The 25,312-nt window shown below is 45.1% G+C and overlaps 1 protein-coding gene across 3 annotated transcripts in view; it reads right to left on the bottom strand.

The window, feature by feature from the left end:
- GNB1L (G protein subunit beta 1 like) overlaps positions 1 to 3,742 on the bottom strand; it is a 49,434-nt gene extending 45,692 nt beyond the window's left edge. The window contains exon 1 of one of the 3 annotated variants that reach the window (XM_058158670.1): positions 3,596 to 3,742. The gene's annotated coding sequence lies outside the window, so the exon portion shown is untranslated. The remainder of the gene's footprint in view (positions 1 to 3,595) is intronic. The other 2 variants (XM_058158668.1, XM_058158669.1) reach the window with 2 other exon arrangements.
- Positions 3,743 to 25,312: the final 21,570 nt, after the last annotated feature.

Here is a 25,312-nt window from a genome sequence, read left to right as displayed (position 1 = left end):
ATATTTCTGGCCCAACCACCAGACCAGACCATATATCTAGTTCAAGAACCAGACCAGACCATACTTCTGGTCCAAGAACCAGACCAGACCATATTTCTGGCCCAACAACCAGACCAGACCATAATTCTCATCCAAATACCAGACCAGACCATACTTCTGGCCCAACCACCAGACCAGACCATATATCTAGTCCAAGAACCAGACCAGACCATATTTCTGGCCCAACAACCAGACCAGACCATATATCTAGTCCAAGAACCAGACCAGACCATATTTCTGGCCCAACAACCAGACCAGACCATATATCTAGTTCAAGAACCAGACCAGACCATATTTCTGGCCCAACCACCAGACCAGACCATATATCTAGTTCAAGAACCAGACCAGACCATATTTCTGGCCCAACCACCAGACCAGACCATATATCTAGTTCAAGAACCAGACCAGACCATACTTCTGGCCCAACCACCAGACCAGACCATATATCTAGTCCAAGAACCAGACCAGACCATATTTCTGGCCCAACCACCAGACCAGACCATATATCTAGTTCAAGAACCAGACCAGACCATACTTCTGGTCCAAGAACCAGACCAGACCATATTTCTGGCCCAACAACCAGACCAGACCATATATCTAGTCCAAGAACCAGACCAGACCATACTTCTGGCCCAACCACCAGACCAGACCATATATCGAGTCCAAGAACCAGACCAGACCATAATTCTCATCCAAATACCAGACCAGACCATACTTCTGGTCCAAGAACCAGACCAGACCATACTTCTGGCCCAACCACCAGACCAGACCATATATCGAGTCCAAGAACCAGACCAGACCATAATTCTCGTCCAAGAACCAGACCAGAGCAGACATCTGGTCCAAGAACCAAACTAGACCAGTACCCCTGATCCAAGGACATCCAACATATTGTATGGCCAAATGGGAATTTGGAACTCAAATCACTCCCACTCTAATCCAGCCTGTTAATTCTTAAATGTCACCATGTTCATCTCTCATCTGGGAGACAGACGTCAATCTCAGCTCCCCACTCTATGGCTCCATTGCGTGTGCAAATCCTCGCCCCAAAACTTAATTCTGTAGCAACTTGAGCCAAGAGAGAGAGAGAGAGAGAGAGAGAGAGAGGGAGAGAGAGAGAGGGAGGAAAAAAAATAATAGAGAAATTTGCATTTTTGATGTGGAGAAGCTCTTGTTTTTCTTTCAGATAAGGTAGTGATTTTACACATATGGTTAATTGCCTCAGTAGCCATCATCACTTCGGGGGTCAGTGTGTGCGCCCCTAGGGAGAGGAGGGGGCTCCGTGCATGCTTGTGGGATGAATTACATCTTTATGAGACTTGGCTGGAGTTCAAGGACACAACTTTTAAAGGTATTTTGGTGGTTCTGCTACACTGGGAATCCCTCAAAGGGATTTGTTCTGGAATGCGTCAGTGCGATCCTATTACAAATATCTCCTAAGTAGTGTTGAAGACAGAGAGAGAAAGAGAGAGAGAGAGAGAGAGAGAGAGAGAGAGAGAGAGAGAGAGAGAGAGAGGAACTCCAGGCCTCAGCTATTGCTGGTAGATGCATCTGGCATTTTCTGGACTTGTGATGGCTTTTCACACGGGGAAATAAAAAGATAATAAAATAATTCTGCCTCCAGAAGTTGTGAGTGCTCCAACATGGGAAGTTTTTAAGGAGATGTTGGATAACCATTTGTCTGAAGTGGTGTAGGGTTTCCTGCCTAAGCAGTGGGCTTGGACTAGAAGACCTCCAAGGTCCCTTCCAACTCTGTTATTCTATTCTATTCCATTCCATTCCATTCCAACTAGGGCAAAAGAGTTTCTCCTGCTTGAGCAGGGGGTTGGACTAGAAGACCTCCAAGGTCCCTTCCAACTCTGTTTCTGTTCTGTTCTAATTCTAATTCTATTCCATTCCATTCCATTTTTTTTCTATTCTATTCTATTCTATTCTATTCTATTCTATTCTATTCTATTCTATTCTATTCTATTCTATTCTATTCCCTCTACTTCAGCAAGGCAGAACATTTCAGCAAGCCGTACACAACCTCTGGCTTATTATAGGTAGCCCTCGAGTTACAACAGTCCCTTTGGTATATGTTCAAAGTTACAACGGTGCTGAAAAAAGTGACTTAGGACCATTTGTCACACTTAACAACCTTTGTAGCATCTCCATCTCCCTTCAAAGGCTTGGCAACTGACTCACACTTATGACCGTAGCTGTGTCCCAAGGTCACGTGATCGCCTTTTGCGACCTTCAGGACAAGCCGTCAATGGGGAAGCCAGATTCATTTCATGACTGCACAGGTTTGCTTAGCAGCTGTGGGCCAGAAAGGTTGTAAAAGGGGGAAAAGCTCACTTAACAAATGTCTCACTTAACAACAGAAACGTTGGGCTCAGTTGTGGTTGTAAGTCGAGGACTACCTGTATTTGCAAACTTCTTTGCATATTTAGCAACTATATTTTCCGAAACACAAGAAAAGAGCAAAGAAGGATGGCACAGGAGGCCTTGCTAAAGCCTCAGAGCAAGACTTAAAGCCAGTCACAAAAGGAATCGGTTAAAATGAGTCAAAATTCAAACAAAAGGACCCAAAAGGAATTTTAACCAAGTCAATGTGTAGCAAATTTCAGGTTTGTAACACAAGTCTGCAAGATGCATCAACCTACTGGATACAAATTACCAATATTGTTGTTTGTTTGAATGAATGTGGTTGGGAAAATATTTTGGTTCCATTAAACTTTGCAAAACTTTTTAGATCTGTGAGAAAGGTTACAGTTTTGCTATTAGGACCTGAATCTACATGGCTGGGAGGGAGGGAAGGAAGGGAAAAAGAAAGGGGAAAGGGAGAGAAAGGAAGGAAGGAGAAAGGGGAGAGAAAGGAAGAAAATAAGAGAGGGAGGGAGCGGGGGAGGAAGGAAGGAGTAAGGAAAAGAAGGGGAAAGGGAGGGAGGGAGGGAGGAAAAAGAAAGGGGGAAAGGGAGAGAAGGGAGGGAGGGAAGGAGGGAGAGAGAAAGGGGGAAAGAGAGAGAAAGGAAGAAAATAAGGGGGAGGAAGAAAGGAGAAAGGAAGAAGGAAGGAAGGAAAAGAAGGAAAAGGGAGGAGGAAGGAAAAGGGGGAAAGGAAGGAAGGAAAGAAGGGAAAAGGGAGGAAGGAAGGAAAAAGAAAGGGGGAAAGTGAGAGAAGGGAAGGAAGGAGAAAAGGGGGAGAAAGGAAGAAAATAAGTAAATAAGGGAGGGAGGGAGGAAGGAAGGAAGGCGAAAGAGAGAAAAGGAGGAAAGAAGAAAGGAAGGTAGGACAACGAGGCCAAGGATAGAAGAAGAAGATAGAGAAAGAGGGAGGGAAGGAGGGAGGAATGCTCACTCAAAGCTACTCCATCTCCAAACCTGCTTTGTGCAGGTTGCAGAAAATGCATCTTTTGGGGGAAAAGATTAAAAATTACTGTATTATTCCCTCCTCCTCCTTATGCCCAGGTCCTTAAACATTCAGTCAAATGCTGATTTAACGCACCCCTATTTAATGCACCCCCGTGTGCAGAAAACAGACCCCATTCCCCTCCCCCCCAAAGCACCCCAACCTGAGAATCCGCCTCTTTTCCTGCCTTGCAAACTGGAGGCAAACAAGCATGGGCGAATCGATTCTCCGGCACTCTTCCAGCGGTGTCTTGCCCGGCTGCAGAGGCTCGCACGGGAACCAACGGCCAGGATGGCTTGCCGAGCGCCGAGCCGATGGAGGGCCGAAGTTGCAGTCACGTCACGTGGTAGCGGCGGCGGCATGGCGGCGCTTCGTAGTTTTTTTTTTCCCCTCCTACGACGCATGCGCTAACCGCACGGGCTTCTTGATATTCTCCAACCTGGCGCCCTGCGGTATGGCGCTGGGCTACTACTAACCTTCCCATCCTCCCCACTCCTGGGGTTAGCCGGGGGTGGAGAAATCAACCCAGGGCCAGTTGTAATTAAATGCATAGGGTCGATGCATAGGAGTATGCTCAGGAGTATGGGGCTTGTAGTTTAAAGCAGTTGAAGACTGATGGGGTTTGTAGTCCAGGATTTTCCCAGGCGGGTGCAGAGCGTTGCATGTGCTGGACTGACGTGCAAGCTGGAGAACTGGGAATTGCAGTAGTTCCAACACATCAAGCTTAAGAAATTTGGAGTTTGGGTGGCTTTGCATCCAGATGCTCCTTGGTTCAAGCTGCAACATGGCTAACCTGCTCCTCTCCAAAATATGCTGAGCCACAATCTCCCATCATCCCCGGCCAATATGTGGCAGCTCCTGCTGGTTTCTGAAAAGAAGCCGGAGCTGGAAAACTGGATTCAAACTCCTCGGGTCCTCCAAGCGATTTTTTTCCCTGAATAAATAATAATATTCAGAGCATGGGTTCATGACATCCCAAAACATACTCCTTTGTTGCAAATAATTTCTATTTCTGCTTTCATTCATGCAATTGATCATCGGTTTATTAGCCTTGGTTGTTTGCAAGACCAAAACATTTAGTAAATTATTTGCAACCAAGTTACATTTTTATTTTTACTGTTGATTTTCAGTATATCACTAGTCATTTTTTCCCATTCCCCCCCCAATAAATTAATGTTACAGATAGTTCTTGACTTACAACCATTTAGTGACTGTTCAAAGTAACAGCTCTGGAAAAAGTGACTTAATGACCATTTTTCACACGACGGTTGCAGCATCTCAGTGAACATGTGAACTAAATTAAAACTGCAGCAATTCACTTAACAATGGTGGCAAGGAAGGTTGTAAAATGGGGCAAAACTCACTTGACGGTCTCACTTAGCAACATATACTTTGGGTTCAGTTGTGGCTGCAAGTATTGTGGTCCGCCAGCAGCCTGCAGAGCTGGCAACGGAGTTGGACAACGATGAGGCTGAGGAAGAACATGGGTCAGTCCTGGAGGCTGGGGAAGGCCCAGATGAGGGCTCTGCGTCAGAGGCTGAGGTGAGGCCAGGGCCATCAGGGAGTGAGGTGCGGATTCTGGAGCCTCCAGAGGCTGACAGTAGTGAGGCAGAGGAACAGGAGGAGCCTGTTCCTAATGCACTCGTGAGAAGAGCTGCCAGAAGACAAGAGCAGTAAAGCAAAGAGGACGACTTGGGAATAGGGCCGAGAGATGATTGGCCCCTCCCATAAGGCTTAAAAGACCAGCAACAGCGTTTGGGCTCTTTGCCGGAAAACAATGTTGATGGACTTGCTCCTTGTCTTGCTGCATTTATTTCTTGTCGGCGTTTTCTGCTTTTAAACTTTTGCCAAGAAAAGCCTTTGGCAGTTGGCCTAATTAGACCAAGGTTGGTGATAAGACCGAAGAATTGTGTTAGGAAGACTTTGCTTTGATTTAGTTTGGACGATGCTGAGAATGAGTTAATTCTCAGCTGTTCTAATAAAACTGCTTTTGAACTGATTGCGTCTACTACTACCTACTTGGGCTTGGGTCACAATAGTAAGTCGAAGACTACCTGGATTAAGAATCACGGCTAAAGACGCCTCCGAGGCCTTGTGGAGACTCGAAGGCCTTGTGGACAGTTGGAAGAATCGATAAGATCTATAAAAGACACAGTTTTGCAGGGAAAGGGTTGTTTTACAGGGTCTGGACACCCTACTCACTTCATTGTTGATTTGTTTTCGGTTGTTTTTTTTTCCCTGCCACCTTGATCCCTTTTCAGAAAACAATATTTCAATTTTTTTTTGCAACCTCTTCTCCCCACTGCCCAACTCCAAAACCGTCGTCAATCTGTCACGGACAAAGTGATTGTCAGCAAAATCCTCCTGAACTGGCTGCAAAATAAATCTTCTTTATTGAGGAACGGAGTAAAGCTTTTAGTCCGAAAAGCACACTGTGTCCTTTTCATAATTTTAATCATGGAAGGATCTTCTTCTTTTTTGGCTATTGCTCTGGTGGCCCGTGAAGGGTTTCAAGAGATCTGGGGTTAAATTTCTGGATTAGCTGAAACTGGAGTGCCTTAAACCTCTTTAGAGAGTGAGGATTAAATCTACATCAAGCCTAAGACAGCTCCGCTCAGGCCCACTCCCCAGGTAAAGCTAAATTAAACAGCGAGCATATTTGTGTGGCTCTGTAATGGCACAAGTATTTCACAACCCCATCGGAAGCACTGGAGGAAGGAGCATGCAGGAGGGGGAAGTTTTTGAAACATGAGCGCTGGCTAAGAAGGAACACACCGTTTGCAAAAAAAAAAAAAAGTAGGAGGCTTTTTAGCAGTGAATATTGCTCTAAAGCGGAACAGCAGAGTTGGAAGGGAACCTTGGAGGTCTCCTAGTCCAACCCCCTGCTCAGGCAGGAAATCCTATACCAGTGATGGCTAACCTTTTTGCCTTCGCGTGCCAGGAGGGGGGCGCGGGGGGGGGGTTCCATGCGCGCGCATGCCCACACCCATAATTTTATGCCCCTCACCCCCGTGCATGCGTACGCGACCCCCCCTCCACCCCGTTCCTGGCACATGATGGCCCAGTAGGCCCGTTTTTCTCTCTCACCTGGTTCCAGAGCCTCTCTGTGAGTCTGGGGAGGGCGAAAACGACTCCCCCCCCCTGGAGGCCTCAAGAGGCCAGAAATGACCCATTTCCCAACTTCCGGTTGGACAGGAAATGGTTTTTTGCTGTGCCCAGCCTCCAAGGACTCCTAGAGAAGCTCTGGAGGCTGAGGACAGCAAAAAATGTCACTTCCTGTCCAACCAGAAGTTGGGACACGGGCCGTTTCTGGCCTCCGGAGAGCCAGGGAAGGCTGTATTCGCCCTCCCCAGACTCATAGAGAGGCTCTGGAGCCAGGCGAGAGAGAAAAACGGGCCTTCTCCACACACCCCAGGCACTCCAGAGGCAGGAAAAAGCCTTTTTCCCTACTTCTGGTTGGCCCGGAAGGCCCAAAAATGAGCTTGCATGCCCACTGATATGGCTACATGTGCCACCTGTGGCATACATGTCATAGGTTCGCCATCACGGTCCTATACCATTTCAGACAAATGGATGTCCAAGCTCTTCTTAAAAATCTTCCAGTGTTGGAGCATCCACAACTTCCAGAGGGAAAAGCCGTTCCTTAGTTCTAGATTGGTTCTCTCCTTGATTCCTTGAATGGAATTCAAGGAATTAGTTTCCATTCATCTCTCTATGTATCATCTATCAATATCTGTATATCCATATCAATTTATTTTGTTTATTTATTATTTATTTTATTTTATTATTTAAATTTATATACCGCCCTTCTCCGAAGACTCAGGGCAGTGTACAGCATAAATAAAACAAATGTACAAAAAAAATTAAAATACAATATATATTTAAAAATCTAATTCCATAAGCCGAGAAATTAAAATAGGAAGATAAAATTATAAAATAACCCCGCTAAAAACCCTCAATTAAAATTTTCATTAGGCCAGCCCTGCTTGATGAAAGAAAAAAGTCTTGAGCTCGCGCTTAAAGGTCCGGAGATCGGGGAGTAAGTTATTTATCCGTCTCTATCATTATATCTAAATAGTGTATCATCCATCTTTCTTTCTTTCTTTCTTTCTTTCTTTCTTTCTTTCTTTCTTTCTTTCTTTCTTTCTTTCTTTCTTTCTTTCTTTCTTTCTTTCTTTCTTTCTTTCTGTCTGTCTGTCTGTCTGTCTGTCTGTCTGTCTGTCTTTCTATCTAATCTATCGTCTAATCTTATATTTCCGAACCAGTGGTGGGTTTCAATTTTTTTTACTACCGGTTCTGTGGATGTGGCTTGGCTTGGTGAGCGTGGCTTCGTGGGCGTGGCAGGGGAAGGATACTGTAAAATCCCCATTTCCTCCTGATCAGGTGGCACTCGGGAAGCAGAGAATAGATGGGGGGAGGGGTCAGAAAGAATTTTTACTACCGGTTCTCCCAACTACTCAAAATTTCCGCTACCGGTTCTCCGGAACTGGTCAGAACCTGCTGAATAACCACCTCTGTTCCGAAACCCGCGTCTCTCTCAGATTTAGAATATAAGCCTGTTCAAAATGCTGAGTTTGAAACGATATCCTCAATGTGAGACTCTTCTATCTAAGCTGCAAAACTTCAAGCAAACTCTAGTAGACAGCAAATAAATCGGTTTTCCAAAACCTTTTCCTCTCTGATTTTTGCAGCCGCAGCACGACAGCCATAAACTGGAACCCCTGTTAGAAGGACAGCTCATAAGACCGGTGAGTGATGAGATTTACAGCAAGACGTGGGCCCTTGATTTACAACAGAGGAGAGCCAGGTGACACGACCTTTTATGGTAGAATCTCAGCACGTGCATAAGGAGTTTCTGATGTGCTAATGGGAGAAGGGAAAATGTAGACAACGCTATCAGCCGCCTCCTCAAGGCCATCGTCATGAAAGGATGAAAATATTTGAGAAACGTAGGTGGGAGTTTTTCTTCCATCTGCTGGGTTTATGAAAAGAAAGGGTACGCTGAACTTCAAAATTAAAAAGCTTGAGCGTAAGTAGCAAATCCATCACTGGTTCTAAAGTGAGCCCCAAACCCTCTAATTTACAGGTACCGTATTTACTTCTTTCCACCTTCCAAAGTTTCGTTTCTGAGAAAGCGCAAGGTTATATTTCTTCATTTGAACTGCGGTTCCCGATTCAGGTACCGTATTTACTTCTTTTCACACGGTTTAGTTCCTGAGGCGAGCAAGATTACATTTCTTCCTTTGAATCATGGGTCAAAGGCAAATGTGGATGGAGTTTGGAGCTGTTTCAATGTTTGAGGGGGTCCCTTGGTGCTTCCCGAGCTTGCTTGTTTTCTTGTAGTCGTTTCATGACCCAAACTAGGTAATGAAACCTGTGCTAGGAGGGGAGTGGGGTTTGCACTGATGATGTTATCTAGTTTTTTTAATTATTTTTTGTCACAACAGTATACACAAACATTGTCATGAATAAAACAACATATCTTGAAGAAAATATATATATATATAAGTAAAAAAATATGCATCAACTATATTAATTTGATCTAATGAAGGGAACAATAAGACAGGAACGGTAGGCACTATTGTGCTCTTATGCACGCCCCTTATAGTCCTCTTAGGAATGGGGTGAGGTCAATAGTAGACAGTTTTTGGTTGAAGATTTTGGGATTTTGAGTAGAGACTATGGAGTCAGGTAATGAGTTCCAAGCATTAACAACTCTGTTACAGAAGTCATATTTTCTGCAATCAAGTTTGAATCGGTTGACATTAAGCTTGAATCTATTTTTTGCTCTTGTAATATTGCGATTGAAGCTGAAGTAGTCTTTTATAGGAAGGATATTGTGATAGATGATTTTGTGTGTTAAACACAGGTCATGTCGAAGTCGACGGAATTGTAAGTTTTCTAATCCCAGGATTTCAAGCCTGTTGGTATAAGGTATTTTGTTGTGGTATTTTGTTGTAGTTGGGTCATGAAACGTCTTCAAGAAGACAGCCAAGTTCAGAGAGCATCGAGGACTCCATAGTCCTCCTCCTCTTCCTCCTCTCCACAAACCCCATTCCCTTCTAGCACTGATGATGTTATCTAGTTGGGTAATGAAAAGTCCACAAGCAAGCAAACAAACTCAAAGAAAACCAAGAGACTCCACAAACTTCTTCCTTCTCCTCCCCCTATCAAAACACCTCACTTCCTTCTTCCACTGATGATATTACCTACTTGGGTCATGAAAATTTACATTTCATTTCATCTTGTAAATTTCATTTACAAGAAAATAGGCAAGCCCAGAAAGCACCAAGGACTCCACAGTCCTCCTCCTCCTCCTCCTCCTCCTCCTCCTCCTCCTCCTCCTCCCTCCTGTCCTCCTCCTCTCTCCACACCCCACTCCCTTTAAGCACTGATGACGTTCCCTAGTTGGGTGGTGAAACATCTGCAAGAAACCCACCAAGCTCAAAGAGCACCAAAGATCCCCTCATTTCAACCCACAGCTACAAATATTCTCCTTTATTGGTGCCCCAAGCCCCTCTCCTCCGTGTTCACGTCAAGAGCCATGAAAAACAGTTCTAAAAATGCAAGAAGGAAAAAAAAAACCAGGTGACTAATTTGGCACCGGTTGCCAGATTCCGCCCTAATACCGGTATGATAGAGAGGATGTGTTTGTTACCTAAAGCTGTAATAATTTTAGTCTGCGAAAATGTCTGCCAATGTGTCACATAAATGGCATTATTATTTCCTTGGCCATTGGCCAATAAACAGTATTATTATGTCTCTAGCTGAGATCAGCAAAATCTAGGCCAAAGATTAGCCGGGTCTCTACACAAACAGGCACTAGAATAACAGCCTAATTAAAAAGTCTTCGGGTAACTGTTGCTTCTCCTTTTATGCATTGATCATCTCCTTGCTGAAGGCTGGTAATTAAAGAGGCGCAAAACGACATTTGTTGTTTTTTTTGTTTTTACCCTAATCGTGCCGAAAGAATAAATGCCTTTAATGACAGACGAAGCGGTTTTATTTTTAAAATTTCTTTGCCATCTGTATTGTTCGGGATGTTTTAAATATTGTATTATTAGTCAAGTTGTTGAAGCTTTGTATCAAACCAAGGGCTGCTTTATCTCTTGCTCTAATGCTTAATCTAGACAGCATACTAAAAAAGCAGAGACATCACCCTGCCAACCAAAGTGTGTATAGTCAAGGCTATGGAGTTCCCAGTTGCAGTGTATGGCTGGGAAAGTTGGACCATAAGGAAGGCTGAGCGCCAAAGAATTGAGGCCTTTGAACTCTGGTGCTGGAGAAGACTCCTGCGAGTCCCTTGGACTGCAAGGCAATCCAACCAGTCAGTCCTAGAGGAGATCAACCCTGACTGTTCTTTAGAAGGCCAGATCCTGAAGAGGAAACTCAAATACTTTGGCCACCGCATACTGCTTCCCTTTCGCCTTTCAGCCCCAATCCAGGAGCCCTCACAGGCAATCGCTTTCACAACAAACTATTTTGTGTTAAATCTATATTTACTGACAAAGAAATAAAGGGAGACTAATATAGATCTATTTCAAGGTATTTAGTTCTCATCAGCTAGCCATACCCTTCTTGGCTTAGAAGTTAATAAGGTAAAGGTAAAAGTTCCCCTTGCACATACGTACTAGTCGTTCCCGACTCTAGGAGGCGGTGCTCATCTCCGTTTCAAAGCCGAAGAGCCGGCGCTGTCTGAAGACGTCTCCATGGTCATGTGGCCGGCATGAGTCAATGCCAAAGGCGCACAGAACGCTGTTCCCTTCCCACCAAAGGTGGTCCCTATTTTTCTATTTGCATTTTTTACGTGCTTTCGAATTGCTAGTTTGGCAGAAGCTGGGACAAGTAACGGGAGCTCAATACATCTTCCTAACATGCAAGCAAGCCCAGGTTTGAATCCCAGAAGGGTATGGCTAGCTGATGAGAGCTAAATAGCTTGAAATAGATCTATACTAAAGGCAAAGGTAAAGGTTCCCCTCGCACATACGTGCTAGTCGTTGCCGACTCTAGGGGGCGGTGCTCATCTCCGTTTCAAAGCCGAAGAGCCAGCGCTGTCCGAAGACGTCTCCGTGGTCATGTGGCCGGCATGACTCAACGCCAAAGGCGCACAGAACGCTGTTCCCTTCCCAACAAAGGTGGTCCCTATTTTTTCTACTTGCATTTTTTGACGTGCTTTTGAAACTGCTAGGTTGGCAGAAGCTGGGACAAGTAACGGGAGCTCACCCCATTACACGGCAGTACTAGGGATTCGAACCGCTGAGTGCCAACCTTTCGATTGACAAGCTCAACGTAGTCTCCCTTTATTTCTTTGTCAGTAAACAAAGCGCGGGCACGATGTGAACCGGTAGTAAAGATAAGTAGAACCTACCCCTGACCCCAATCCTCCATAAACCCATGGAATGTGTTGTCTTAACACACCATCAGCCGTCCCAAACTAAGATCTTCAACCACTCTGTGAGAAAGACTTTGGGAGATAGGAGAAGAGATGCTGCCAAGGGACCCGGTCTGATAAGAGAAAGCAAGAGACTTTTAGTCTTCTTAAAACTGACGTCAACTAGATAGGAATCGTGATCAGATTAGCTAATTCCACTTTATTGCAAAGCTACATTGACAGAAACTTCCAAGTCTGAAAAGTACAATTCCCATGCTGTCTCCTTTGCATCCCATGAAACTAGGGAGGGTCCCTTCCTTCTCTTGCCCCACCCATTATGCAGCTGTGGGCTATTCTGTCTCTTATCTGACCCGGTCCCTCGGCTCTTCACCCAGTTTCCCTAAGTCTTTCACACCTGCCTTTACATCAGTTCAGGAAACAAGCAGGTACAAATTGCTCCATCAACCCCCGGGGAGGTGAATTATCTTCAGTTTAAGATCCAGGGTGATAGGGACTGTCGGAAGAAAGTAGGGGTAAAGATGGCAATCTAGTAGGAGTGGGGGGGGGAGGAAGTAGTCTATGACGGCAGACAAATCAAGGGGAAATTAGCAGCACCTTTATTAAAAGCTCTTACGCCTTTTCATGAAATGTTTTCAGTGGGAAAGGAGCCGTCCGTCTCCTAATTATAGGCTACACATATTAGTCATAAAGGCAACAGGAGCTGAATTCGGCCTGATGGGGCTTTATTTTTAGGAAAGTGGACTCGTTCATTAAAATTGATTTAATTCAAGAGAGACTTTATGAGAGGGAGGGGAGGGGAGGGGAGGGGAGGGGAGGGAAGGAAGGAAGGAAGGAAGGAAGGAAGGAAGGAAGGAAAAAAAAGAAAAGATGGATGGCCAGAGGAAGGATCAAGGGAAGGAGAGAAGGATGGAAGGAAGGAGAGAAGGAAGGGAGAAAAAGAACAGGGAAGGAAGGAAGGAGAAAAAGAAAAGACGGAAAGAACAAGGGAAGGAAAGTAGAGAAGGAAGGAAGGCAGGATCCAGAAAAAGAACAGGTGGAAGGTGGAAGGAAGGATCAAAGGAAGGAAGGAAGGAAGGAAAAAAGAAAAGATGGACTGTCAGAGGAAGGAACAAGGGAAGGACAGTAGAGAAGGAAGGAAGGAAGGTAGGTAGGTAGGTAGGAAGGAAGGATCAAGAAAAAGAACAAATGGAAGGAAGGACCGAAGGAAGGAAGGAAGGAAGGAAGGAAGGAAGGAAGGAAGGAAGGAAGGAAGGAAGGAAGGAAGGAAGGAAGGAAGGAAGGAAGGGACTTTAGATCCCATCCAATCTTTGGAATAATTCTGCATACCTCTTGCAATTAAATTCAAAAATCTCTATCAGTGATCAGTCAAGAGCTATGTAAGGTTTTCTGACTCTCTCATTTGGTCGGGGAAGAACAGAATTGAAAGAAAGAGAGAAAAGGACAGCAAAATCACTTCGTTGGAATGAATCACTTTAGTCAATGAATGTGCTCCTCTGAACCATGCAGGACTTTGTAGTTTGATGCAAAAGCATCAAACTACAATAACATCACCAGTGCTAGAAGGGAATGGGATTTGCCCTTAAACCCCACTTCCTTCTGGCACTGATGATGTTACCTAGTTCGGTAATGAAACGTCTGCAAAGGAAAACCGCCAAGCTCAGAGAGCAACAAGGACCCCAACGCAAAATCAATTGGAAACATTACTGTTGAGGATTTTTGGACATGAGGATTCTCGCACAACTGCTAGCCATTCTTGGTTTGCATTGTCCTCGGTGAAAAATAAGGCGTTTGACTCTGTCGACTGGCGTGTCACTGTTTTCAGCCAGATCCCGTTGCCCTATCAAGATATTTTGAAAAAATTCCTACCCTGTTTCCCCCAAAATAAGATATCCCCTGATAATAAGCCCAATCGGGCTTTTGAGTGCAGGGCAATAAGGGCAAGCGCTTATTTCACAGTTCAAAAAAATATAAGACAGGATCTTATTTTCGGGGAAACACGGTATCAAACAAACCTATCCTTGTGATTTCACAGTAGCGAAAGAAGCCAGAGGCTGTTCAGAAGCATTTCAGGACCCCTTCACAAATGGATATCTGCTTTTCTGTCCAACAGACAACAAGTGGTCAAAATTGGTAATGCTCTATCAAATCCTGTTCCTGTCAAGAGTGGCGTTCCTCAAGGCAGAGTTCTTGGACCAACACTCTTCATACTATACATAAATGATCTTTGTGACCATATCTCAAGTAATTGTGTTCTCTTTGCTGACGATGTCAAACTATTTAACACCACCGACAATACATCTACCATTCAAAAAGACCTTGATCATCTAACCGCTTGGTTTAAAACTTGGCAACTCCAAATCTCAACCAGCAAATGCTCAGTCTTACATATTGGAAAAAAGAACCCAAACACTAAGTACATGCTTGATGGACATTACCTTACAGATGACCCCCACCCTGTTAAAGACCTTGGAGTTTTCATATCAAATGATCTAAGTGCCAAAGCCCACTGCAACTACATAGCAAAAAAGGTTCTAAGAGTTGTAAACCTAATCTTGCGTAGCTTCTTTTCCAAAAACACTATACTACTAACCAGAGCATATAAAACATTTGCTAGGCCAATCCTTGAATACAGCTCACCTGTCTGGAACCCATATCACATTTCTGACATCAATATAATTGAACGTGTCCAGAAATATTTTACAAGAAGAGTTCTCCGCTCCTCTGAAAACAACAAAATACCTTATGCCACCAGACTTGAAATCCTAGGCTTCGAAAATTTAGAACTTGGTTGCCTTCATAGAATCATCTACTGTAATGTCCTTCCTGTTAAAGACTACTTCAGCTTTAATTGCAATAATACAAGAGCAACCAATAGATTTAAACTTAATGTTAACCGCTTTAATCTAGATTGCAGAAAATATGACTTCTGTAACAGAATCATCAGTGCTTGGAACACTTTACCTGACTCTGTGGTCTCTTCCCATAATCCCAAAAACCTTAACCAAAAACTTTTTACTATTGACCTCACCCCATTCCTAAGAGGACCATAACGGGCATGCATAAGAGCACAAACGTGCCTACCATTCCTGTCCTATTGTTTTTCTTTTTTCTTCTTATATATATATATATGCTTATACCTCCTTATATTTCCTCATATATATGTTTATATACTATATAATCTTTTGTGTGATGCTTATATATATTGTTATGACAAATAAAATAAATAAATAAAATAAATAAAGGATGAAAAAAAAAAAAGAAGAGCTGCAGAGAAATTGTCCAAGATATTTTAACAACAACTCCTCCTCTTGTAATATACTGTAAGTGCAAAAATCCAGCACCACATTTCTGAGAATTACATCGATATATTTTTCTCCCGGATGGTGGGAGAGGAAAAAAACAAACAATAGCAATTTCCTTTCCCCTCCCTTCGAATGGAAGAATAGCTCCGTATTTTTAGATCTGGAATGCAAAACCAAGGGTACAATTGCTCTGTGGATTCGCCGGCGTTTCCTATAAAACTTTGAAAAATGCCTCGCCGCGCTACAATTATCTTTCCAGCCAAACCATTTAAACGGATTCCATTGGGGCTGAAGAGCCTACGACGGAGACAAATCCAAATAAAACCAGCCAATTGAATCGGTCGGTTATGAAATGACCGAAGCAAATCACCCACAAGTCTGTTCTTTATTTAGAAAACCTACTGGTGCTTTCCATTAAAATCCCCTGAACTCTTGTTATCCGTGGTGGTGCAGTGGTTACAATGCAGTACTGCAGGCTATTTCTGTTGACTGCTGGCTGCCTGCGGTTTGGCAGTTCGATTCCCACAGGCTCAAGGTTGACTCAGCCTTCCATCTTTCCAAGGTCGGTAAAATGAGGACCCAGATTGTTGGGGGAAATATGCTGACTTAGAGAGGGCTGTAAAGCACTATGAAACAGTATATAAGTCTAAGTGCTACTGCTATCTATCTTTGACTCTCTAGTGCTATGTCTCTCTCTCTGTCTCTGTCTCTGTCTCTCTGTCTATCTCTAAGTCTGTCTCTCTCTCTAGTCTGTCTATCTGTCTGTCTGTCTGTCTGTCTGTATATCAATCTATCCATCCATCCATCCATCCATCCAGTGGTGGGATTCAAATAATTTAACAACTGGTTTTCTGCCCTATTGACTGGCTGAGTGGACGTGGCTATAGTGGGCGTGGCCAGGGGTGTATGACAGGCAGCACTCGGCCTCCTGCACCTCCTTGGGAGCAAAAATGGGCTGTGGGGAGGGGGGGTGCGCCGCACACACACCCATGCCCCATTTTGGGCCTAGAGAGCCTCCCTGCACTTACCTGGGAGTCAAAATGGGGCATGTGGGGACTCCTGGAAGAGGTGGGGCGGGAAGGGGCGGAGCCAGCCAGCAATTTAACTACCGGTTTGCGCGAACCGGCTGAATCCCACCTATCTAGCTAGCATATGCACCAAACATATGCACAAAACAAATTCCTTGTGTGTCCAATCACACTTGGCCAATAAATTCTATTCTATTCTATTCTATTCTATTCTATTCTATTCTATTCTATTCTATTCTATTCTATTCTATTCTATTCTATTCTATCTATCTATCTATCCATCCATCCATCCATCCATCCATCCATCCATCCATCCATCCATCCATGGTATCTATCTTCTATCAGAATTCAGTATTGCAGGCTAACTCACTGCCCACAGCCTGAAATTCGATCCTCAGTGGCTTAAGGTTGACTCATGCTTCCGTCCTTCTGAGATCGGTAAAATGAGGATTCAGATTCATGGGGGTAAACTAAGTAAACCGCTTAGAGAGGGCTGTAAAGCATTGTGAAGCTCGTATATAAGTCTAAGGCAGCGGTTCTCAACCTGTGGGTTGCGACCCCATTGGGGGTCGAATGACGTTTTGCCAGGAGTCGCCTAAGACCATCGGAAACATGGGAAGTATACTTGCGAGTCGAAGAATCGCGCTCCAATGGTTGACTCCACAAGCCAGCTGCAGGCTCTTCAAATCGCTAGCCGAATTCGGCTTCAGGCGCTATCAATTTAAAAAGAGAGGAATCTTTGCACTGATGTCTCCCTCTCAAGCCAGCTGCAATCACTCCCAATCGCTAGCCTAATCCGGCTTCAGGCGCCATAAATTTAATAGGGGAGGAGTCTCCGCTTTAATGCCTCCGTCCTCAAGGCAATCGCAAGCAGTTCAGATCGCTAGCCAATACGGCTTCAGGCGCGATAAATTCAAAGCGAAAATAATTTTACGGTTGGGGTCGCCACATCGTGGGGAATTGTATTAAAGGGGTTGCAGCACCATAAAGGTTGAGAACCACTGGTCTAAGTGCTATTGCTATTGCTATCCAGCAGTTTCCCTTTGGAGCCTGCTTTAAGTTATTTTCCAAATTGGATCTGGGCATCAAAATGCTAAATAAAAATGGAATGTAGTGACTTAAGATTCCTACTGGAATCTTATCCCTAATCTCATTGCAGAATTGAATATGGGGAGTCCTTAATTTACAAATATTCTTTTAGTGGCTGTTTGAAGTTATAAAGGCCCTGGAAAACAAGTGACTTTTTTTTGAGCAGTCTTGAGTCAGTTAGAGTGCAGTATTGCAGGCTACTCTGCCCACACACCAGGAGTTCGATCCGGACCGGCTCAAGGTTGACTCAGCCTTCCATCCTTCCGAGATTGGTAAAATGAGGGTTCTGGATTTTCGGAGGCAATAGGCTGACTCTGTAAGCCACTTAGAGAGGGCTGTAAAGCATTGTGAAGTAGTATATAAGTCTAAGGGCTATTGATCTGTGGTCTTCAGTTGAATGCTAGGGTAGCATTTCAAAACCATTGGCTAGAAGTCACCCTCTCCATGGTCAAATTTGTAGATCCCTGAGCTTCCCATTTGTTGTCCAAATACATTAAGGCAAAGGTTCCCCTCGCACATATGTGCTAGTCGTTCCCGACTCTAGGGGGCGGTGTTCATCTCTGTTTCAAAGCCGAAGAGCCAGCGCTGTCCGAAGATGTCTCCGTGGTCATGTGACGGGCATGACTCAATGCCAAAGGCGCACGGAACGCTGTTCCCTTCCCACTAAAGGCGGTCCCTATTTTTCTACTTGCATTTGTTACCTGCTTTCGAACTGCTAGGTTGGCAGAAGCTGGGAGAAGTCATGGGAGCTCACCCGATTACGCAGCACTAGGGATTCGAACTGCCGAACTGCCGACCTTTTGATCGACATGCTCAGTGTCTTAGCCACCGAGCCACCGCAAAAACAAAATGTGCAGGTACCATATAGGTGGTACCATGGCTCAATAGTAGTAACTGTGAGAGGGATCTTGGAGTCCTAGTGGATATGATATGGATATGAGCCAGCATTCTGCAGCAGCTGCCAAAAAAGCCAACACAGTTCTGGGCTGCATAAACAGAGGGATAGAATCAAGATCACGTGAAGTGTTAATTCCACTTTATAAGGCCTTGGTAAGGCCACACTTGGAATACTGCATCCAGTTTTGGTTGCCACGATGTAAAAAAGATGTTGAGACTCTAGAAAGAGTGCAGAGAAGAGCAACAAAGATGATTAGGGGACTGGAGACTAAAACATATGAAGAATGGTTGCAGGAACTGGGTATGTCTAGTTTAATGAATAGAAGGACCAGGGGAGACATGATAGCAGTGTTCTAATATCTCAGGGGTTGCCACAAAGAAGAGGGAGTCAAGCTATTCTCCAAAGCACCTGAAGGCAGGACAAGAAGCAACGGGTGGAAACTAATCAAGGAGAGAAGCAACTTAGAACTAAGGAGAAATTTCCTGACAGTTAGAACAATCAATAAATGGAACAACTTGCCTCCAGAAGTTGTGAATGCTCCAACACTGGAAATTTTTAAGAAAATATTGGATAGCCATTTGTCTGAAATGATGTAGGGTTTCCTGCCTGGGCAGGGGGTTGGACTAGAAGACCTCCAAGGTCCCTTCCAACTACTTTACAACTATCGTTCTAAGGCTCTATTTTACTATGATTGTAAATGGTGAACCACAGCTGGAGGAGACATTTCCAAGTGGAAGCTTGGAGTAAGTCTCTCTCTTGCAGGTGGCCATTGATCAACCACAGCCTGGCCATTTGCAAGGCAACCATCCATACAGATTTAAAAAAAAAAAAAAACTAAGGAGGACTGAAAAGGGGAGGTGGGGAAGAACAGTTACTTAAATACAGACTCCGAGCTTCTCTTTCCCCATCGGCTGAGAAACACCGTTTGACAAAGCATCCCTCCTCAAAATACATTGAAAGCATTAAAAAATCAGATCTTTTACATTTTAAATTGTTCTTGTGCTGCACAGGTAGGGTGTGTGAGCTTCCCTGGTGCCAAAGACGCGAGGTAAGAGAATGTAGGCAGAAAATCTGGCTTAGGTCCTGAGCTGTCTCTAGCAATGGCTTCCAGAGTTGAACCCAAACCAAACCAGCCTTAGGCTAGTCAATTCTTCATCTAATTAAGAGAAGTCTGGAGAAAAGTCTTAGCAACGGTGATGGGTTGATGAAGCAATGCCCACTAACATTGTAAGCAACAATATTTTTTTTTTTAGGTTCCTGGCTTTGTCTTAACATCCCCGAACCTTCAAATTAGTTCTCCAACTTTTCTTCCCCACCTCCAGATACCATAACTCTATGAAGAGGTGTTTTTTTTTTTCATTACAGGTTTCTTCATCTAGAGGCACAAATGACGCACCACGGGACCGTAAAACGTGTTGCTTCAAACCATCGTCCCATTGCTGGGAAGAAGTGACTCAGCTGGCCCGATCCAAAACAAAAAAAATAAACTAAAAAAAAATAACACCACCCACATTCGGAAGTTGCCTGGATACGAGGGATGACTTATTCTGGAGAATTTTGCGAGCCAAAACCAAACTTAGCCATAGCGTGGAAAGCTCAGAAAGCCCACCACAAAATGTTGAGGAAAGGAAGGACGCTTTAAGGCCGTGATGGCGAACCGATGGTACGCGTGGGAGAGGTGGCACACAGTGCCCTCTCTGCGGGCACACGCGCAGTTGCAAGCTGCTCTTCAGGTTCCCGGTGCGCCAGCCAGCTGGTCTTCGTGGGTGCTTGAGTGCCAGAAAACGGCCTGACAACGGTCAATGGCCACCAGACTTGAAATCCTGGGTTGAGAAAATTTAGAACTCCGCCGCCTTCTTCGGCATGACCTGAGTATAACTCATAGAATCATCTGCTACAATGTCCTTCCTGTCGAAGACTACTTCAGCTTCAATCGCAACAATACACGAGCACACAATAGATTTAAGCTTAATGTGAACCGCTCCAATCTTGATTGTAGAAAATACGACTTCAGTAACAGAGTTGTTAATGCCTGGAATGCACAACCTGACTCTGTGGTCTCTTCCCAAAATCCCCAAAGCTTTAACCCAGCGGTTCTCAACCTGTGGGTCGGGACCCCTTTGGAGGTTGAATGACGATTTGCCAGGGGTCGCCTAAGACCATCAGAAATATGGGAAGTATACTTGCGAGTCGAAGAATCGCACTCCAATGATTGACTCCACAAGCCAGCTGCAAGCTCTTCAAATCGCTAGCCGAATTCGGCTTCAGGCGCGATCAATTAAAAAAGAGAGAAATCTTTGCTATGATGTCTCCCTCTCAAGCCAGCTGCAATCACTCCCAATCGCTAGCCTAATCTGGCTTCAGGCGCGATAAACTTAATAGGGGAGGAGTCTCCGCTTTAATGCCTCCGTCCTCAAGGCAATCGCAAGCAGTTCAGATCGCTAGCCAATATGGCTTCAGGTGCGATAAATTCAAAACGAAAATAATTCTACGGTTGGGGGTCACCACATCGTGGGGAATTGTATTAAAGGGGTTGCAGCACTATAAAGGTTGAGAACCACTGCTTTAACCAAAGACTATCTACTATTGACCTCACCCCATTCCTAAGAGGTCTGTAAGGGGCGTGCATAAGAGCACCAGCGTGCCTACCATTCCTGTCCTAATGTTCCCTTTGTTTGTATCTAATTCATATGGTTATTTCATGCTTATACTTATATATACTGTTGTGTTTGACAAAATAAAAAAATAAAAATCAGGCTGTTTTTCGGGCCATTTGGGGCCATTTTCAGAGTGTTTTCGGGCCGAAAAATGGCCACAAAATCGGCCAAAAAACAGGCATGTCACCTGGGCTTTGGGTTTCCGACACTCCGGCGTGCACAACCATGCATGTGTGTTCCGGTTTGGGGCCCCCGGTGCCAAAAAAAAATAAAAACCAGGCTGTTTTTCGGGCCATTTGGGGCCATTTTCAGAGTGTTTTCGGGCCGAAAAATGGCCACAAAATCGGCCAAAAAACAGGCATGTCAGCTGGGCTTTGGGTTTCCGACACTCTGGCGTGCACAACCATGCATGTGTGTTCCGGTTTGGGGCCCCCGGTGCCAAAAAAAAAAAGTTCGCCATCACTGCTTTAGGGTTTCTTCCTGAGATGGAGTTCTGACTTCTGCGAAGTCGGAATGAAACGAGCATGGAAAGGCTGAGGAGGAACCCGACATCACGAGGCCTCTCTTGACGAGCAAGCATTAAATCTGTCCTTGGAAGAGATGACGGGCGGCTATGAGGCTTCAACTGACCCTGATACGACCCGGGGAATGTAGATGCACGTTTGGGTGAGATAAAGCAACTTGGCCCCTACTCAAAATTAAAAAGGGAGGACTCCCTTGTAAAATACAAACAGCAAGGTCCTGTTTTCACAACTTCAGCCACCAAGGCAGTTTTCTTATCTCAGTGAAGGGACCGTGCCCTGCCTTCTGATGAGCAGAGAATTAAAGGAGACCCATGAATTCATGGCACAACCTCAAGGTTATCCACTTGTGTGGGAAGTAGATGTTAGCAAGCGGCAACATGAGACAGAATGATGGATCCGTTCAGGCCAAGGCAGTGGTGAAATCTGAACGGGTTTACTACCGGTTCGCCACACACCAAATGCAAGGTACATGCTTGCGCATGCAGTACACATCAAAAGGAGGCATGGGGTAAGTAGAACAACGCATCGGGAGGGGGTGATTAGCCGTGGCACGCAATCTTTTTTTTTTTTTTACTTTTTACAGGAAGCAGCAGGTGAAGCTAAGCAAGATCACATCAAATACCTGTACAATTAGCACAGGGGCCCCCCAAGGCTGTGTGCTCTCCCCACTTCTCTCTGTATACCAATGACTGCATCTCCAACGATCCATCTGTTAAGATACTGAAGTTCGCAGATGACACAACAGTGATTGGTCTCATTCAAGACAATGACGAATCCGCATATAGCCGAGAGGTCGAACGACTAGGCTTGTGGTGCAACCAAAACAATCTGGAGCTGAACACACTCAAAACCGTAGAAATGGTGGTAGACTTTAGGAGAAACCCTTCCATACTTCCACCTCTCACAATACTAGACAACACAGTATCAACAGTAGAAACCTTCAAATTTCTAGGTTCTATCATATCGCAAGATCTAAAATGGACAGCTAACATCAAAAACATCATTAAAAATCAGATCAGCCGATCCGGTCCGAACTGGGAACATTTCACCCCTGGGCCAAGGTAAGGAGGCATGAAGTCACCATAGCATCTATTCTTTGGGGCAGCCAGTTAAGGCAGGAAACAAGGAGGAGACCAGAAACAGAGCCATAGATGCTCCGAGAAGGAAGTCAGAGGAAACACACCATTACTCAAGGTTGGAAGAAAAATAAGACACGATGACAAGCAAACCGATGTGTCGATTTGTGGGCCTCCCTCTTCCTCTTCCTCCTCCTCCTCCTGTCCCACGGAAGCTTTCAACTGGTCTAAAAACTCTCCCAAAAGTCTCGACAGCTTCCTCCAGGCTTCACTAATAGGGTACTGAAGAAGACTTCTCTTGCTTAGATTAGCTCCTATTGTGCTACAGGCTGCCCAGATTTTCCTGAACGTTGACGCAAAAGCCAGACCAGTCGTAAGGCAGAAGGAAGCAGTCCCCAGAGGTGGCCAAGGTGAAGGGGTCACCGAGGGCTAAGCAAGGATTAGATCCTCATTGATTACGACTAGGTAAAAGTAAAAGTTCCGGTCGCACATATGTGTTAGTCGTTCCCAACTCTAGGGGGCAGTGGTCATCTCCGTTTTAAAGCCAAAGAGCCAGCGCTGTCCAAAGACGTCTCCATGTTCATGTGGCCGGCATGACTCAACGCCAAAGGCGCACGGAACGCTGTTCCCTTCCCACCAAAAGTGGTCCCTATTTTTCTACTTGCCTTTTTTACGTGCTTTCAAACTGCTAGGTTGGCAGAAGCTGGGACAAAGAACGGGAGCTCACCCGGTTACGTGGCACTAGGGATTCGAACCGCTGAACTGCCGACATTTCGATTGATAAGCTCAGTGTCTTAGCCACTGAGCCATCAGATCTCTTGATTATGACTAGATTTCTCTAAAGATCTTTGTTTGTTGAGTCAAAGTCAAGTAGACCAGAGGTCTTCAACCTTGGCAACTTTAAGACTTGTGGATTTCAACTCCCAGCCTGAAAACAGCCCCCCAAAAGGCCAGAAACAGCCTGAAAACGGCCTGAAAACAGCCCCCAAAAGGCACCGAAACAGCCTGAAAAACGGCCTGAAAACACCCCCCAAAATGGCCTAGAAACAGCCTGAAAATTGGCCTGAAAACAGCCCCCCAAAAAGCATGGAAACAACCTGAAAAACAGCCTGAAAACAACCCGAAAAAGGCACAGAAACAGCCTGAAAAACGGCCTGTTTTTTAGCCATTTTCAGGGCATTTTCCGGTTCTCCGCCGCCCGTGAAGACCAGCTGGTCGGGTGGGGCGCGTACCCGCAGAGAGGGCTCTGCGTGCCACCTCTGGCATGCGTGCCATAGGTTCGCCATCACGGGTATAGGATCTCCTGCTGGGGCAGGGGGGTGGGCTAGAAGACCTCCAAGGTCCCTCCCAACCCTATTGTTCTACGTTTGAACAGTCCTACAGAACTGCCTGCCCTGGCTTAAGGTGATGGGGGTGGGCTGGGCTGGGTTGAAGGGCATCTTAGGAATTTAAATATGACTGCGGAAACCCATCTGGAACTTTTCTCGCTAACCTCGGCAGGTTTTTGCAAGTGAGAAGAGGGGAAACGGCAGCTCCACAGAGGAAGGAAATGTGGAGGTGTTTTTTTTCTTTTCTCTTCCCCGCCACTCGTAGAAAAAGCGTGCAACTGGCTGAAAAACAATGGAGGGGAAGAAAAATTAAATAAGGCCTGTACGCTGGGTGTGATTTACGGGGCTGTAAAAAAATGAGATAGATACGGAGTTTGGGCTGCAGAATCCTGGTTGGGTAAATGAAACATCTGCCAGAAAATAAGCAAGCTCAGAGAGCACCAAGGGATCTCACAGACTTCTTCCTCCTCCACCACCTGTCTCTTCTAGTCCTGATGATGTTACCTAGTTGGCCAATGAAACGTCTACCAGAAAACAAGCATGACTGGAGAGCACCGAGGGACTCCATAGTTCTCTTCCTCCTCCTCCTGTCTGAAAAAATCACACTAGGGCTTATTTTCCAGTTGGGTCTTATTTTCGGGGAAACCCAGTAATGTAGCAACCCTTTTTGCATTACTACTCTTTTGCATTCAGGGGCTAGGACGTTGAGCTTGTCGATCGAAAGGTCGGCAGCTCAGCGGTTCGAATCCCTAGTGCTGCCGCGTAACGGGGTGAGCTCCTGTTATTTGTCCCAGCTTCTGCCAACCTAGCAGTTTCGAAAGCACGTAAAAATGCAAGTAGAAAAAATAGGGACCACCTTTGGTGGGAAGGTAACAGCGTTCCTTGCGCCTTTGGCGTTGAGTCCTGCTGGCCACATGACCACGGAGATGTCTTCGGACAGCGCTGGCTCTTCGGCTTTGAAACGGAGATGAGCACCGCCTCCTAGAGTCGGCAACGACTAGCACGTATGTGTGAGGGGAACCTTTACCTTTACCTTATTTAATGATTATGGGCCCCACAGTTTAAGGATTGATATTATAGATTTTATAGTATAGTTAGGCCATACTGGGGTTTGCGTGTCATGTGTAATTGACAGATCGGATGCCAAATTGCGAGTTTAACATCTGCAAGTTGTCCACCAAGCTCAGAGAGCATCAAGGACTCCACAGTCATCTTCCTCTTCCTCATCTACCTCTTCCTCCATTCCACAACCCCCCCACTCCCTCCTAGTCCTGATGATGTTACCTAGTTGGGCAATGAAATGTCCAGCAGAAAAACAAGCAAGCTCAGAGAGCACCAAGGGACCCCAAAATCCTCCTCTTCCACATACCCCCGTCAGCACTGATGACGTTACCTAGTTAGGATAATGAAACATCCGCAAGAAAACAAGCAAGCTCTAGGGGGCACCTAGGACCCTTTAAACTAAACTAAACCTAAACTATTCTAAATATTGCAAATTAGAAATCAGACCCAGGAGCATATAAAGAGATTGTATAATGTGTTGCTTGAAATAGATTCGGAAAAAGATTTGGTAAAGGACTGTATGA

Source organism: Ahaetulla prasina, chromosome 15, assembly GCF_028640845.1.
Source record: "Ahaetulla prasina isolate Xishuangbanna chromosome 15, ASM2864084v1, whole genome shotgun sequence".
In the NCBI taxonomy this organism is placed as follows: domain Eukaryota; kingdom Metazoa; phylum Chordata; class Lepidosauria; order Squamata; family Colubridae; genus Ahaetulla; species Ahaetulla prasina.
This window is presented reverse-complemented; position numbering and strand designations above follow the sequence as displayed.